Here is a 17148-nt window from a genome sequence, read left to right on the forward strand (position 1 = left end):
GATCAGTGTCCTTTGTGCACAGCCTATGGGATACTACTAGAGACAGATATGCTAGATTGGCCCTTGAGTCTTCCAGACAGTTAGCTCTACAGGGGGACACTTCATGCTGGTATGCACAGATGACTTCATGGTTTCAGACGCATGGCTTCACCATGGACAGGTTGCCCCCTTTCCAGTATTCTCTTCAGGCACCCTCGCTGTCTCTTACACGGGTGGAGATCACTAGACTCATTCGTCAGGACCTGATCCAGCTCGACACTAGGAGGACATGGATAGAGCCGCCTCAGGAGTTGAGCACAAAGATGGCTTTCTATAGAGAGCATCTTCTCCACCTCACAGGAGATAGGTTTGTGATTCGACCCAGCTACATGGACACACATATGTCTCATGGTTTGCGTTGTGCCATTGGTCAGATACGCACATCCTCACATCAGCTCGAGATTGAGACCGGTAGATTCAGAGGGATACCAGCAGACAGCAGGATATGCCGATTATGCCAGAGAGAGCCAGAGACAGAGTTGCACTACATATGTCATTGCACAGTGTTCTATGAGATACGGGGGCGTTTCCACTGCTTATTCAGAGAGGGTTTTGGTCCTCTATCTAGGGTCATGAGTTATGAGGATCAGAGATGTCTTGGACTATATCTACTTGAGTTACACAGGTATAGAGACACTTTACTGGGGAGAGCTAGAGAGAGGCAGTCCCAGAGACACATTACAGATTTCTTTTCACTAGATATGGGACAGCCAGAGGAGCAGCCACCACTGCAGAGCTCGTCCCACACTCATTCGACCACTACTGGCACTCTCATCGACCGAGCATTGGAGCTACAGAGATACAGACGACCGCGACTGAGGAGAGGAGCTACACAGCATCGACGGAGACTACAACAGAAGATTCGAGCCATACTCTCTCGACATCCAGAGTGCAGATGAGGATGGATCCTCACCATTTCTTCCATCTTTGTTTCTCACACTGTTACATCCAGTTTACCGGGTACCTATTGTATCAGCTGCTACACCCACGTAGTTTTAGATTGTAGTAGTAGTAGTAGTATTTTGTTCCACTTCTAGTTCTTTTGTACCCAGACATGGTATTAGATTCACTATTTTGTAACTGATTGGTCTCATAGGTCATTTTGGCCTTTTGAAGACGTTAATATAACATTTCATTTCATTTCTCTCTCTCTCTCTCTCTCTCTCTCGCTCTCTCGCTCGCACACGCGCACTCACATTGTTAGATTTGCACCACTCTGTTGCTTCACGCAGGTCTAGGGCACTTCCTTGTACGGCTAGTGTCTCCGGGCTGGCCACCCATAGCATAGGTTGTACCTTGTCCAACCCCCAAGTTTGGGGCCGGCAAGAGATAGTCATTGTACGGATTTTCTTGTTCAGGTAGTCATGGGGGGCTGATCGCCCCCTCTTCGCTACACCAGCGTTTTGTGGTCTACTCTCTCTCTCACTCTCTCATCTCTCACGCTTCCGCACACGCGCACTCACATGGTATCGGAGCTCAAGCTCTCCAGAGTCCATGGTACAGGTCCACCTTCCGCATCAAGAACTCCACTCCTCCCAAGAAGAAGATCAGCCAGTGTTTTTTCAAGGAGAGGCCAACGCTCAACCTACAACAGCGTTCCATCGCGAAAAACATGCCTTTTCACCCCATCTGCCTTTTGGGCAGCAGAAAACCCTAGCGTTTTTTGGAGGCTGCTTGCGTTTTTGCTCTCCCTTGGTGGCGATCACCTCCTGGCCGCCAATGCTGGCCCTTTTGGGCACTTTCCTCGCTGGAAATCCCCTCCCTCCACCTACGTTTTTGGATAGATACAGCTGCGTTTTTGGACAGATACAGCTGCGTTTGCAGCAGAGGAGGGGGAGCGCTAGTCTTGGCCCATCTTGGATCTCGCCAGATTACCCCTCCCACCCGGCTTGGCATCCGGTGCCTTGCCGGCGACAATCCTCTTCAATCCTTCAGATTTCAGTCATAAACACCTAGTCTCTGTTTACAGCCCATCAGGGGTAGTGACTTTGATTCACCACCATCACCAGACCCTCTGCACCGCTCTAGACCCTGCCGGGAGCCTACAAGCACGCTGAAAATCGCTGGACAGCAGCGTTTTCATCACCTCGCAGTTGTGTTTTTGGGTGGACAGCAGCCTCTTGGCTTGTGTTTTTCACAGAGGATGAAGTTACTTCCTGCCAGACACCATCCGATGGTGGTCCGTGCGGCCCTTAGTGACTACTGCAATACACGGTATCTTTGACATCGGCTTGATCATCTATGGGCGTACAATCCTTGGGAGATCCATTCATTCCAGCCATCATTCGGCGATTGCACATTCCAGAGGGGGTGGTGAACACACCTATGCATTCATCAGAGGAGTTCACACGAGATATGGCCATGCTCATGGCATATGGGATCACGACATTCCCAAAGAAGACACCACCATCTTGGGTGGACAGACACTTACCACTTGACCTCAATACGTCATATCACTTGCTTACACAAGAGCATCTACATGGACGTAGGAGAGGATCTTGGATCTCTTCTTGGACAGGTTCATTGCTTGGATCTACAGAGTGAAGTGGGATTTCAATGCTTTGGACTCACTTGGAGAGTTTAGCCCCGAGATGCGGGAGATCGGGCATCATTACGCCACTACATCCAGAGTCACCTGGAGCTTGGCTTGGATGGTAGTGCAGTTGCTCTTCTACACTTATGATCATTTGGATTGCTACCTTCAGAGCTACTTACACTCACCCTCGGTAACCTCACAACAGACTTATCCCTCGACCTGGGCAATAGGCCACTCCCAGCTCATTCACATTAAGAGCCACACCGAGATGCGGTTTGGTGGCGTTGTTGGCGTGGATTCTGTTTTGGTTGACACCGAAGGATTGGAGGCAGGAGATACAGGCAAGACGGCACAGACAGATTGGTTTGTCCTTTCCTCTTCTCAAAGATTATTCACAGTGCAGACTGCTCCGTCTGGCATCCCTTCTTCATACAGGATGATTACAGTGCAGACAGCTTGGTTTGACCACACCTCTTCGTAGAGGCCCTTCACAGTGCATACTGTTGAGTCTGGCTTTCCCCTCATCTTGGATTACCCTACCTACTAGTGGTGGTCCGTGCGGTCTCTCGGTGACTGTTGCAACTTACAGTAGCTTCTACAGTGTAGTCTGTTTAATCAGGCTTTCCTTGTTTCGGAGGACGTTTATGGCGCAGATTGCTACATCTGGCCTTCCTGGAGTTTTTCACAGCTTAGCCACCTGGCCACCTTGGGTTGCAGGTTCATGCATTGACAGGTTTCCGGTCATTCTCATGACAATTCCTGGGCTTCCCTATTTTCTCCAAACGGTTTGACTATAGACACCACAAATCCTATTGGGCAAGACACCTACAGGTCTATTGCCACTTCTTTTACGACAAGCAGTTGTTTTTACACTCAATTCGGAACCTTCACGCACTATCTTCACCCTGTATCGACAGAGTACAGCAGTTTGTTACACTGCTCGTGACGGCACTTTACCATGGAGATCTCTCGAAGGTTGGGACACCCTAGACTGTTATAAACATCGCTCTGTTGCTTCACACAGGTCTAGGACACTTCCTTGTAGCTAGTGTCTCCGGACTGGCCACCCATAGCATAGGTTGTACCTTGTTCGACCGCCCAAGTTTGGGGCCACTTGAGTTGGGCGCACACCTTCGGCACTCATATATATGGGGCCATGGGAGGGTACACATATACAGATATCGTTTGATCATAGTACGGGTCTCTTGTTCAGGTAGTCATGGGGGGTTGATCGCCCCCTCTTCCCTACACCAACGTTTTGTGGTCTCTCTCTCTCTCTCTCTCTCTCTCTCTCTCTCTCTCTCTCTCTCTCTCTCTCTCTCTCTCTCTCTCTCTCTCATGCTTCCACACATACGTGCGCTCACAAATATTTTTTTTGGGAGAAGGGGCGATCAACCCTCCATGACTTCCAAAACAAGAAGACCCGTACAATGATCAGATGATATCTGTATATGTGTACCCCCTTGGCCCCATATATTTGAGTGCCCAAGATGAGTGCCTTGCCCCAAACTCGGGCGGTCAGACAAGGTACAACCTATGCTATGGGTGGCCAGCCCGGAGACACTAGCCATACAAGGGAGTGCCCTAGACCTATGTGAAGCAACAAAGTGGTGTAAATCTAACACCCCCTCTCAGCACCTAATGCTGAAGGAACCGTGTGAAGCCGAAGATGTGAGGCAAAGGATGAAGATGTGTGTTGCGATGTCTGTAGCAATCTGGGGTGTCCCAACCTCCGAGAGATCTCCATGGTAAAGTGTCTATCCAAATGTGAGTGCGTGTGTGCAGAAGCGTGAGAGAGAGAGAGACAAAACGCCAGAGATAGGAAAGGAGGCGATCAGCCCCCCACTGACTACCAGAGCATGAGAACCTCGATAAAATAGATATGAGTATGGGCGGCCCAAGGAGAGGTAGGGAAATGCCAGATAAAAGCCCACGACCCAGCAAGAGAAAAAAGAAATAAAAGGGCGCCAACATAAGTGGGCAGCCGGCCCAAAACTTGAGCAGCCGAAGAAGGTAAGGCCGCCGGCCCAGAAGTGGGCCGCCACCGGCACAAGAAGGTAAGGCCGCCGGTCCAGAAGTGGGCGGCCCGACAATGCAGTCTATATGCATATGCAAAGCGTGGCCAGCTGTTAACCCTCACGGACACCCTATCACTTTCAACGGACGCGCACACCCTATCACCTTTAACGGACGCCTTATTATTTATTTGATTGAGTCATGGATCGGACTTGTCGGTCCAATAGGTGTGTAAGTGATCGTCGATAAGAGATACACCACTTATTCCATTTTTACATGATTTTTACTATGATCGGCCATTGTGGACACCCATGTGTGAATGGATCAAACTCCTATAAAAGGTCCATTTGACCTAAACTCCTCGTTCCTTTGAGGTGCAAGCTATGAAGTGTTCTTGCTCTACCTCTGTCTTCTCCATCGTGTGCTCACATGTGTATGTGTGCGTGTATGCTTGAGAGAGAGAGAGAGAGAGAGAAAGGGAGAGAGAAGAAGAAGAGAGTTTTAACGTCGTAGGAAACTATCCCAAGAGACCTTATAGATCTAGCATTGCGGCGACATCGACGACGGTGGCAGCTGCTTCTTCTTTGCGGCACACGATCCTTCACCACGGAAGCATTGAACGGTGAGTGACACACCATTGCCCCTTTGAGCTTGCTAGGACTGTCTAGTTGTGTGCTTGCAGCCATTCGTGGCTCACACGGTGTTTTGGCAAGTTTTCAACCTCCGACACATATGGCAAAGTGCACAGTTTTTACGACGTTGCCTAGAACGATAATAAACTATTGGTCAAAGTGTTCACCTATAACAACTTGGAACAATTAGTTTCATAAGAAGGTGACGACATCGTTCCAAAAGGTATGATCTACCCAAGGAAGGGAGCAGTGATTGCTGACATCCATCATTCACTAGCTCCCCTCTTAATCTTCCTCCCTGACCTCTCAATCTTCCAATCTTAGGGAATGTATATATATAGCCCTATACTCGAGAAAACAAAAATAAGAGCAAGAGCCACCAAACAAAAAGATTGAGACCTACAAATTCTAGTACAAATCCCAAAAATCATAATAACACATTATGCACAAAGATACTACGTTTTGACATTACCCTTATAATATTTGCACACTAACTAGCATCTATCTGTGTCTACAGATATGGCTAGTACGCTAGTCATCCACTCCTACCTTAGGTGAGAGGTACTCTCTTTATTTTTCACGAGTGTTTCACATAGTCTATCCGATGCTTGTCTTTGAATGAGATTTGGTAGATACGCTAGCGTGTGAGAAGAATTTCGAGGAATTAGAATGGTTGATACGTCTTTTGACCACGACTGATCCCTACTTAGTAGAGAACGTCTCTCCGATTGCACAAGCTTACCTTTTTGACCAAGATGACTATAGACGTCTAATGACGTTCTTAGTGACATTTGTGCTTCTATGATGAGGAAGAGTTATATGATTACACAGATGGCACGTATGGTCTCACGGATGATGACTTTGTTTTTCTCGACGATGACGAGGATAAGGGTCTAGACCTAAGACTACCCACCTATCTATTCAATATCATGTTCCCTTGACTCTCTAGGGAGGTGCAAATAATAAGGTTAGGGTTCCTTATGTTGTTTGATTGTGTTCAATAAAGGTTGGTGCCTCTTCCCACTGATGTGCCTCCTAGAGGTATTCCTTGTGTTTTTTAGTGTGTACAGGAACGCATTGCAATAATTGCGATTTTGAACTTCATGCAATCTTTGTCGTTCACTCTTCAAATCGAACGCGATCATCAGTATGAACATGTGTTTCTTCTCCATTAGCATCATCTTGTCTTTTTTTTTTAGCATCCATGTTTATCTGCTTTAGCTATGATCGGTAACACAATATTTATCACATTTGCTTAGTATTAAACATTAGATTCGATATAATTTTCTGTCATAGTCTCTTGTTTAGGTTTATAAATCAAGCAGTTTGACTAAGCTAGTTTGACCAAGATAGGCGTTAGAGATCTTCACTTAATACCATAGAAAATACCTTCCTAATTGTCAATGGTTACTTTAGATTCTTAATCCGATTTAAACATTGTGTGCAATGAACTAGTTAGTGCGCTTAACCCCTCTTGACCTTTAGTTTAACTATTATAAAGAGAGTTTACTATTGTGATGAGCCCTAGGAGGATAACAGTGTCAATATGACCCCCCAAAGTTACAAAATTGAAAAACAATGAAAAATAAAAACAAAAAACAAAAGTGCCAACAATGTAAAATCCTAATTTGATACTTCACGCACATAAATTGTCTATGATACTAGAACCCTAGAGGTTTCCAGTGTGGACGCTTTTTCTTGAAAAACAAAAAGCCCAAGGCATACAAAATAAACACACACATCAAAAATGGAATCAATATAAAAAAAACTTTGCAGAGTCAAAGAGAAAGAAATAATTCAGGCAATGATTTCATAAGCAATTTCTTTTATCGTAGCTTAACTACAAAGACTTTTAGATATAACCTCTAGTCAACGATTGGACGTGAAATACTTTGCTCTCGCAATTAAACAACTTAGTTGACCAAAGAAAATTGAGAAGTTTGCCCATGGTATTGATGATTGACCTCAAGTGCCTCTCGACCGTTAAATTAGCGACCACAGACTTGTTTATTTTTTGACTTTTACAAGTGCTTATGCGTTTGATTATATTACAGTTTAATTCCTGATAAATTGTTTAATATTCTGTTACCAATCAATTTGTGTGTTTATTCACTGCATATGCTTTTTAATTATATAGGAAAATCCAATTACAGTGCCATTTTTGGTTGATTTTGCAGGATTTAAGCAAGCTAAAGACATTCAATCTCAGATGTTCTTCCACCTCGACGAACGAGCTTCATCTCAATAGCTTTCGAGGACGGAATCTACATCAGAAAGAGCGGCATATTAACCCTCACGGACACCCTATCACTTTCGACGGACGCGGACACCCTATCACCTTTGACGGAAGCCTTATTATTTATTTGATTGAGTCATGGACCGGCCTTGTCGGTCTAAGAGGTGTAGGAGATCGCCGATGAGAGACGTGCCACTTATTCCATTTTTACATGATTTTTACTGTGATCGGCCACTGTGGACGCCATGTGTAATGGGTCATACTCTTATAAAAGGTCCATTTGACCTAAAATCCTCATTCCTTTAAGGTGCAAGCTAAGAAGTGCTCTTGCTCTATCTTTGTCTTCTACTCCTTCGTGTGCTCACGTGTGTATGTGCGTGTATGCTTGAGAGAGAAAGAGAGTGTATGATCGAGCATTGCGGCAGAATCGATGACGACAGCGGCTCATTCTTCTTCGCGGCACAGGATCCTTCACGACGGAAGCATTGAGCGGTGAGTGACACACCATTGCCTCTTGAGCTTACTAGGACTGTCTAGTTGTGTGCTTGCAGCCATTTGTGGCTCGCACACGATGTTTTGGCAAGTTCCCACTCTCCGATACGTGTGGCAAAGCGCACATTTTTTAAGCCTCCCACGCGTGCGGCAAAGTGCACATTTTTAACAAATGTACGCTTGGTCGCACGTGTCGGAGGCTGAAAACTTATCAAAACAACGTGTTTTAAAATATGCGATTTGTTTGCACGTGTCGAAGACTGGGAACTTGACAAAACACCGTGTACGAGCCACGAATGGCTGCAAACACACAACTAAACAGTCCTAGCAAGCTCAAAGGGGCAATGATGTGTCACTCATCGCTCAATGCTTCTGTCATGAGGATCCTGTGTCGCGAAGAAGAAGAAGCCGCCGCCGCAATGCTCGACCACTCTCTCTCTCTCTCTCTCTCTCTCTCTCTCTCTCTCTCTCTCTCTCTCTCTCTCTCTCTCTCTCTCTCTCAAGCACACACTCGTAAGCACACGAAAGAGAAGAAGATAAGAGGTAGAGCAAGAGTACTTCTTAGCATGCACCTCAAAGAATAAGGATTTTAGATCTAAATAGACCTTTTATTAGAGTCCGACCCATTCACACATGGGCGCTCACAGTGGCCAGTCGTTGCAAAAATACTGTAAAAATAAGATAAGTAGTGTGCCTCTCATCGACGATCACCTACATACCTATTGGACCGACAAGCCCGGGTCCATGATTCGATTAAATAATGATAATACGTCCTTCGAAGATGATAGGATATCCGTAAGGATTAACATGTCTCCCTTCTTGATGTAGATTCCGTCCTCGAAAGGTAGTGAGATGAAGCTCATTCGTCGAGGTAGAAGAGCATCATTGAATGTCTTTAGCTTTTGTCGAACGCTGCAAAATCAATCAAAAATGACACAGTAGTTACATCCTATATATAATTAAAAAGCATATGCAGTGAATATACACTGATTAATTGACAACAGAATATTAAACAATTTACAAAAGTCAACATTAAACTGTAATATAATCAAACGCATAAGCACTTGTAAAGGTCACAAAATAAACCTGAGATCGCTAATTTAACGATCGAGAAACACTAGAGGTTAACTATCAATACCACGGGCAAGTTTCTCGATTCTCTCTGGTCAATTAAGCTATTTAATCACGAGAGCAAATATTTCATATTAGAGGGTTAACTAGAGGCTATACATAAAAGATCTTCTAATTAAGCTATGATAAAAGAAAATTGCTTATGAAATCATCGCCTGAATTATTCCATTTTCTTTGATCCTCCAAAGTTTTTTCACATTGATTCAATTTTTGATATGTGCTTATTTTGTATGCCTTAGGATTTTTGCTCTTTAAACAAATACGCTCACACTGGGAACCTCTAGGACTCTAGTACACCATACGTAATACATGTGAGTGAAGTATCAAATTAAGATTTTACATTTTTTGCACTTTTATTTGTTTTTTTGTTTTTCTGTTTCGCATTGTCTTTCAATTTTGACATTGTTACCATCCCCAAGCTCATCACAATAGTAAACTCTCTTTATATTACCTAAGCTATATGTCAATAGAGATTAAGCTCACTAGAAAGCACTAATACATTACACACAATGCTGCCTAAATTCGATTAAGAACCTAAAGTAACCATTGACAATTAAGAAGGCATTTCCTATGGTATTAACAGAAGATGTTTAACGTCTATTTTGGTCAAACTAGCTTAATTGAACTGCTTGATTCATAAACCTAAACAAGAGATTATGAGATAAAATTATATTGAATAATGTTTAATACTTAGGAAATGTGTTAAATATTATCCTACCAATCACAGTTAAAGTAGACAAACATGAATGCTAAAAAGACAAGAGACGATGATAATTGACAAGAAACACCTGTTTCTCTTTATGATCGCGCTCGATTCGAGAAGTGAACGAAACAAAGATTTCATGAAGTTCAAAATCGCAAATACTGCAATGCGTTCCTGTACACACTAGAAACACAAAGAATACCTCTAGGAGGCGCATCAGTGGAAAGAGACACAAACCTTTATTGAAAATAATCAAACAACATAATTATTTGCACCCCCCTAGAGAGTCAAGGGAACAGGATATTGAATAGATGGGCGGATAGCTCTAGATCTAAACCCCTATCCTCGTTATCGTCGAGAAAAACAAAGTCGTCATCCGTAAGACCATACATGTCATCCGTGTAATCATGTAAATTTTACTCATCATTAGATATATATATATATATATATATTCACTAAGAATGTCATTAGTCGTCTATAGTCATCTTGATCAAAAGGGTAAGCTTGTGCAATCGGAGAGACGTTCTCCACTAAGTAGGAATCAGTCGTGGTCAAGAGACGTATCAACCATTCTAATTTCTTGAAATTCTTCTCACGCTAGCGTATTCTACCAAATCCCATTCACAAGCAAGCACCGGGTAGACTATGTGAAACACTTGTGAAAAGTAAAGAGGGTACCTCTCACTCAAGGCAGGAGTGGATGACTCTAGCGTACTAGCCTATCTGTACACACAGATAGATGCTAGTTAGTGTGCAAATATTATTGAAGTCATGTTAAATTGTTGTATCCTTGTGCATAATGTGTTATTATGATTTTTGGCACTTGTACTAGAATTTGTAGGTCTCAATCTTTTTCTTTGGTGGCTCTTGCTCTTTTACTTTTTTATTTTTGTTTTCTTAAGTATAAGGCTATATATATACATTCCCTAAGATTAAGAGATTGAGAGGTCAGGGAGGAAGGTTAAGAGGGAAGCAAGTGAATGATGGATGTCACCCTCTTCCTTGCATATCTTTTGGAACGATGTCATCACCTTTTGAAACCAATTGTTCCAAGTTGTTATGGGTGAAGACTTTGACCAATAGTTTTCGACCGCCCTAGGCGTTTCATCTAGCTGCAAGGGTCGTACGGTACTCTCTCATGATTTTACTTGCAACGTTGTTGTAGGTGGTGAACTTACAACGGGAGATGAAAATTCTTTCTTGTTTGTATGGATATGTACAATGATAGGTGGAGGTTGTGTCGAAGCTTGTATTTCCATACATGAACTACATCAAGAGCAAGAAGCTTCATTTGTTTTTTCTATGTTTCAGTTGAGCAAAACAAGCCTTTCTCGCTTGGGTATCCAAACTAGCTTCGAATCAGGTGTATAGTGTTCAGTGATCTTTTGTCACAAAGTGATGACGTGGCGGACAGCAGAAACCCTAATTTCTGCCAAAAACCCTAAAATTCCTGCAAACCCTAATTTTTGCCAAAAACCCTAATTTCCGGAAATCGCGGAGGCGGATTATTTTTTTTAAAAAAATTTTTGTTTTTTTTTTTTGGAAAATGATGAGCAACGCGAATTTTGCTTTTGCTTTTTTTTCTATAAAAAAAAGAGAAAAGACTCTCTAAGAGAGAGAGAGAACTGATGCTTTTGATTTTAAAAGCTTTTGGGGCTCTGCTTTTGGGCATCCCTTGTAACCTTTAAATTAGTGGTGAGGGCCTCACTTCTCAGAGCATCTGGACGCAGAGTCTGAGAGTGAAACCCTACCGCTCTCTTGTACTTTGATGATTGATTAATATAAAAAGAAATACCGAAAGGGGCGCCAGTCTTTGGGGCCAATATCTCTAGGCACGGAACTCCGCCGGGCCAGTGCAAATCTATTGTGATCTATGAATTGTTTTGAAGTGGTTATTTGGTGCTGTCGCGGTTGATTCTTGACTTGGAGTGTCCAAGTTTGTTACAGTGGTATCAAAGCACAGCCGATTTCTCTTCTACGGGAAATCCGATCCCCGAATTTTTTTCCGCGGCACCTATGGCTTCAGGCAATGATCAGTCGACTCCCTCTACATCTGGAGATGCGGGCTGGGATCACAACGAAGATTCAGGCAGAGAGTATGGCCCGCCTCGGCCTACTCAGGCGGAGCAAACAGAGATGGAGTGTCGTCAATTGATCGGCGATGCAACAAAGATGATGCTCAATTTTGCCAAGGACCCGAAGATGGCAAAATATATGAACCAGACCTCTTTGGAAGAGGTACAGACGGAGTGGAAGAGAACCACAACACCACTCCCGAAACCCGCTCTCAAGAAACCTTCTGCCTCCAAGAAATATACGGAGAAGGAACTGGAGAACGTGGTTGATGCACGGATTGCTCAGCTTTTTGACACGCAAAAGAAAGCCAAAAAGCACGACAAAAAGCAGAAGAAAGGCACTGACTTCCCGGGATATTTGGGTCGTCGGTTGACATTTGACAAGGCGAAGAAACGGAAGAAGCGTGTTCGATTTGAAGGAGTACCCAGTTCTTCTTCTTCTTCTTCTGACAGTTCTTCTAGCTCCTCGGATTAGAGCGAAGAAGACAGAAAAAAGCAAAAAGCGAAGCAAGACACAAAGCTTCGGAACAGGCAAGAAAAAGGCAAAGAAGGCTACATCTTGCCCAGAGACTGACAGTTCTACTGAGGACTCGTCTACAGACAGCTCAGATTCCGATGACGGAAAGTTTTATGCGAACAAGAAGAATTTTTACAAAGCCAACCAATATGACTTTCTCGAAGATAAAAGCAAGAAAGTCCGAGTGTTTAAGGAAGGTGGCCACTCGATCAAGTTTGATACTTTTCACGATACTCAAATGCTTCGAAGGCTTTGTCTTTTATACAGCAGTTTGACATCGCTTTCGCGGGAGGACGCTATTCAAAGCACTCCAAGATTCGGAGAGCTGCCTCTTACTTTAAGGGGAATGCTCATACTTGGTGGTCCACGCTTCTATTAAGCAAGACTGTGCCAGTTACATGGCTGAAATTCAAGAGGCTTTTTATTTCTTCTTGGTTGACTCAAGAGTTTGAGCAAGATATACGAGCTGCTTGGAACCATCTCCGGATGACCAAGAGCGATACAGTGAATTCTTATTGTGAAAGATTCTGGAGCTCTTTTCTACCCACCTCTTCATTCAAGAAGATCTCGTTCAGAGAACAGATTGAGCGGTTTACCTTGGGTCTACCTACAGAGATCCGAGATCACTGCTTGGAACAGAAGTCAGCTTCTATTCAGGAGTTGATGAGTCATGCGAAGCGGGGCTTTGCCATTCACTCTGGCAGTCTGACCTACCCCACAGATGAGGCAATGACACAACAAGCCGAACAGACTTCTGGGAATGAAAGTAGAATGAAAAAGAGCAACCCAGAGAAAAAAAAAAAGGATGCACGACCCAAGCTTACTCCTGAGGAGAGAGCTCGCTTCATCAGAGAGGGGAAGTGCTTTGGATGCGGAGAACATGGACATATTTCCGCGAAGTGCCCTGATAAGGCACAGAAAGAACAGAATGATAAAGACGACGACAGGTCTGAGAGTTCGAGAGCAGCTGAGGAATGTGGCAGAAAAGGCAGATAGAAAAGTAGAACTGGTACCACATGGCGTGGGACTTGCACCGAATCAAATGAATGAAAGTACAAACTTTGCCGTTTTTTTTAGGGCAAAGTGAAGGATCAGGAAGCTCTTTTGAAGGAGCCAAGGCCAACTTCTTTTCACTTGGAATTGGCGGCTCGATTTGGAACTACGCCCGACAGACTGACGCCACAGACGGAGGTAGTTCGACTGGCACCCGGATGGGATGTTGCCATTACACCGAGCATTGGCAAACTTCGTTTGCAATGACAGGGGTGTTCAGGGCACGTGAGTGACGTTCTACTCGGGATCCCTTGGTACCACAAGAACTACGCCGTGGTTGACTACCGGGCCGAGAAAGCGACTTTGATAAATGAAGGGCTTAGAGATTGTACTTGATGAACTTCAGTTTTCTTACTCATTCTTTTGGGAGAACTGAACGATGGATAAGGGTTGAATATGTTTTGACCTGAAGAAAAGAACGCCAAGATTTTTTTTTTTATTTTTTTTTTCTCCACGCTCATGCCGATTGCTTTTGAGAGGGCTTGAAGATCATACCATTGATCTGATATCTGGAAGCACGCCACCGAATCGGCCACCTTATTGTGTGAGCCGAGTACAGAATGAAAAGATTATGAACTCAGTGAAAGACGGATCTTGGAGAATGTGCATCGATTATAGCACTCTCAACGAAATCACCATCAAGAACAGATTTCCGATTCCTAGGATCGATGATATACTCGACAGGTTACAGGGATCCTCGTGCTTTAGCAGGATTGACTTGAAGAGTGGATACCATCAGATCAGGATAGCGCCAGGAGATGTCTACAAGACAGCTTTTCGGACGACTTTTGGGTTATTTGAGTTTTTGGTGATGCCTTTTGGCTTAACCAATGCTCCTGCGACATTTAACCGGATGATGGATAGGATTTTTCGAGAGTACAGGCTATTTGTTGGCACTTTCTTTGACGACATCATTGTTTTCTCGAAGAATGAGGCAGAACACAGAGATCATCTGCTTCAAGTCTTTAAGGCATTATGAGATCACACATTAGTGATTAATGCTAAGAAAAGTGAATTTTTCCTACCAGAGATACACTTTTTGGGACACATTGTGTCAACAGCAGGAGTGCAAATGAAGCCAGCCAAGATAGAGACTATCCGTGATTGGCCCGATTTGAGGAATGTCCATGAAGCTAGAAGCTTCTTGGGACTGTGTTCGTACTACAGGCGGTTCATACGAAAGTTTGCAGAGGTTGCTTCCCCTTTGCATACCTTGACACAGAAAGGAGTACCTTTTTCGTGGGGACCCACAGAGGTGACTGCCTTTCGGACATTGAAAGAGAAATTGACTACGAGACCTATTTTGACTTTGCCAGACTTGCAGAAGTCATTTGAAGTATATTGTGATGCTTGTGGTCGTAGTCTGGGTGCGGTCTTGATGCAAGAAGGCCATGTCATAGCTTACGAGAGCCGTTTGTTCTCTAGGCCGGAGATGACAGCACAGATTTATGAGAAAGAGCTTTTGGCGGTTATCCATGCTCTTACTCAGTGGCGGCATTACCTACTCGGAGCGGATTTTTCTGCCTTTACAGACCATCAGAGATTGCGCTACTTCTTGTCACAGAAGCAGCTTTCGGAAAAGCAGATGCGATGGGTGAACATCTTGTCACAGTTCCACTTCCAGATTGTCCATGTGCAGGGACAGAAGAATGTGGTGGCAGATGCTTTGTCTCGGAAACCGTTGGTTCTGGCTATTTCCGCGATACATCATAGGAGCTTCGAGGATATGGTCGATCAGTGTGCCACAGATACAGATTTTGCAGATATTTTCACACGAATACAGGATGGGGAGACAGTAGCTGGATACTCCCTTCGGGAAGGCTACTTGATGAAAAAGACTATGTTGTGCGTTACACAGCCGTTGAGGGAAAAGGTTATGATTGATTGCCACTGTCCACCTTTTACGGGTCACCGCGGCATTGCTACCACCATGAAAGGGGTAGAGAGAGATTTCTTTTGGCGGAGACTGAAGAAGGATATGGAAGAGTTTGTGCGCAGTTGCTTGGTATGCCAGAAGGTCAAGTTTGACAGGCATAAGGCACAGGGATTGTTACAGCCTTTACCCATACCCACCCGCCCCTGGGAAAATATTGAAATGGATTTCATTTTTTGATCTCCCGAGAGTACAGAATGATCACGATGATTTTCCGATTACATGGCACGTCTGAGACGATTGTCTCCGACAGAGACCCCAGATTTATGAGTTTGTTTTGGAAGGCAATTTGGGAGAACATTGGCACGCGATTGCAGTTCTCGTCATCGTTCCACTTGCAGACTGACGGGCAATTTGAGATTGCCAATTCAGTGATTTTAGATTTATTGAAGTCTTGTATCTCGCATCAGAAGACTCAATGGGAAAAGAACTTACCTTTGGTGGAATTGGCCTACAATAACACGATACACTCTTCGACGGGGAAGACGCCATGTGAGATTGTTGAAACTGTTGCGAAGGTTCCATCCTTCCTGAGCACGAAAGATTAGAAATTTGAAGCGGATGAATATTCGCGAGATTTGGATACGGCTTTTGCCAAGGTTCGCGAGACTTTGCAGGAGTCTCAAGAACGACAGAAAAAGGCAGCGGATCGCCATCGTCGCGACTGGAAACTGAAGGAGGATGATTGGGTGCTCTTACTTTTGAGAAGGCACGCCTAAGAAAGAAAAAGGGAAAGGAGAGGCTTTTTCCAAAGCTTAGTATGTGATACTACGGACCTTTCCAGATTACTGACAAGATAAATGATGTCTCCTTCCGATTGAAACTGCCAGATACTTGGAGGATTCACAATGCATTGCATGTGAGTCTCTTGAACCCTGTTAAGGGTGATGTGCCTGATGATGGGGAGCCTGATGAGCAACCCGAAGTGGAAGAAAACGAGGAGATCCTTGTTCCTGAACAGATTTTGGCACATAACGATACGAAGAAAGGTAAAGTCCGAAGGCGGTTCTTGGTTTAGTTCAAGAACTTTCCTGCATTTGATGCGAAGTGGATGGAGGAGGAGGACCTAGCAGATACTCCTCAGATTGTGAAACTTTACCTCGATGTTTTGGTTTAGCATAGTCTACTCCAAACGGAACCCAGAAACTCAGCTTGGCCGAAGATCTGGTGTAGTGGGATGCACAAGAGGGGAGTTACTCCGCTCCTTTGTCAACAGATGCCTCGATTTTGATACTAAAGTCACTGATGTCTCTTTGAGCTTCAGGGATACTGAGAGCTGACAGTATTCTGCTGGATGACTTTATGAAATGGAATTCCTGATTATGATACTGAGTTGTTCTTGACTTCTTGTGAGTGCAGGAACTGATAGCCGAAATGACTGCAGCATTTTGGTCTGATTGATCTCGAATAGACATGGTTGCAATAGGGGTTAGTCAATCGGACATCGATGAGGTCCCGATTGGACCTAGATGTGATTGCTAGCTACATTGCCGATAAATCATGGTCTAAGATCCGAATGAATGTTGAATGTCATGTGATGTCCTGTGATGTCTGGTGATGTCCTGTGATGTCGTGTGATGTGACTGTCGATTTTGTACATGTGCTAGATGTGCGTTCCTAGTACGTAGGTACTAACAGTCAGTGTCTGCTAAGACGGTTTATGGCTTTTGTCGGTTTTGCAGGCGTAATCGCGGTCGATTACAATGCTTTCAAGAGGGGGGTATGTCACAAAGTGATGACGTGGCGGACAACAGAAACCCTAATTTCTGCCAAAAACCCTAAAAT

The 17148-nt window shown here is 44.1% G+C and overlaps 1 protein-coding gene across 8 annotated transcripts in view; it reads right to left on the reverse strand.

Annotated features, from left to right (window-relative positions):
- The window catches only part of LOC147426269 (uncharacterized), a 37763-nt gene that overhangs the window by 4671 nt on the left and 15944 nt on the right, over positions 1-17148 (reverse strand). Inside the window, exons 3-4 of one of the 8 annotated variants that reach the window (XM_086499202.1) lie at positions 9871-9968; positions 8671-8863 (exon numbers count right to left, since the gene is read on the reverse strand). The exons of 5 other annotated variants lie outside the window; for them this stretch is intronic. The gene's annotated coding sequence lies outside the window, so the exon portion shown is untranslated. The remainder of the gene's footprint in view (positions 1-8670; positions 8864-9870; positions 9969-17148) is intronic. 2 more of the 8 variants (XM_086499201.1, XM_086499203.1) reach the window with 2 other exon arrangements.

Source organism: Adiantum capillus-veneris, chromosome 24 (genome assembly GCF_014529385.1).
Source record: "Adiantum capillus-veneris isolate H3 chromosome 24, ASM1452938v2, whole genome shotgun sequence".
In the NCBI taxonomy this organism is placed as follows: domain Eukaryota; kingdom Viridiplantae; phylum Streptophyta; class Polypodiopsida; order Polypodiales; family Pteridaceae; genus Adiantum; species Adiantum capillus-veneris.